This window comes from Gracilinanus agilis, chromosome 5, assembly GCF_016433145.1.
Source record: "Gracilinanus agilis isolate LMUSP501 chromosome 5, AgileGrace, whole genome shotgun sequence".
Classification (NCBI taxonomy): Eukaryota; Metazoa; Chordata; class Mammalia; order Didelphimorphia; family Didelphidae; genus Gracilinanus; species Gracilinanus agilis.
Window position 1 is genome coordinate 160,266,346 of NC_058134.1, and position 563 is coordinate 160,266,908.

Sequence of the window (563 nt, forward strand, 5' to 3'; positions counted from 1 at the left end):
TTACCTGAAAATTGCCTATTCATGTCTCTTGCCCATTTATCAATTGGAGAATGGCTTGATTTTTTATACAATTGCTTTAACTCCTTATATATTTGAGTAATTAGACCCGTGTCAGAGTTTTTTGTCATAAAGATTTTTTTCCCCAATTTGTTGTTTCCCTTCTGATTTTGACTACATTGTTTTTGTTGGTACAAAAGCATTTTAATTTAATATAATCAAAACCATTTAATTTACATTTTCTAATTTTCTCTAACTTTTGCTTAGTTTTAAAGTCTTTCCTTTCCCAGAGATCTGACAGGTATACTATTTTGTGTTCACTTAAATTATTTATATTTTCCCTCTTTATATTCAGGTCATTCACCCAATCTCAATTTATCTTGGTATAGGGTGTGTGATGTTGACCTAAACCTAATCTCTCCCATATTGTTATCCAAATTTCCCAGCAGTTTTTGTCAAATAGTGGATTCATGTCCCAAAAGTTGGGCTCTTTGGGTTTATCATGCACTGTCTTGCTGATGTCATTTACCCCAAGTCTATTCCACTGATCCTCCTCTCTGTCTCTT

The 563-nt window shown here is 32.9% G+C and overlaps 1 protein-coding gene across 1 annotated transcript in view; it reads right to left on the reverse strand.

Annotated features, from left to right (window-relative positions):
- The window catches only part of SEMA3C (semaphorin 3C), a 186,775-nt gene that overhangs the window by 13,777 nt on the left and 172,435 nt on the right, over positions 1–563 (reverse strand). The window lies entirely within an intron of this gene.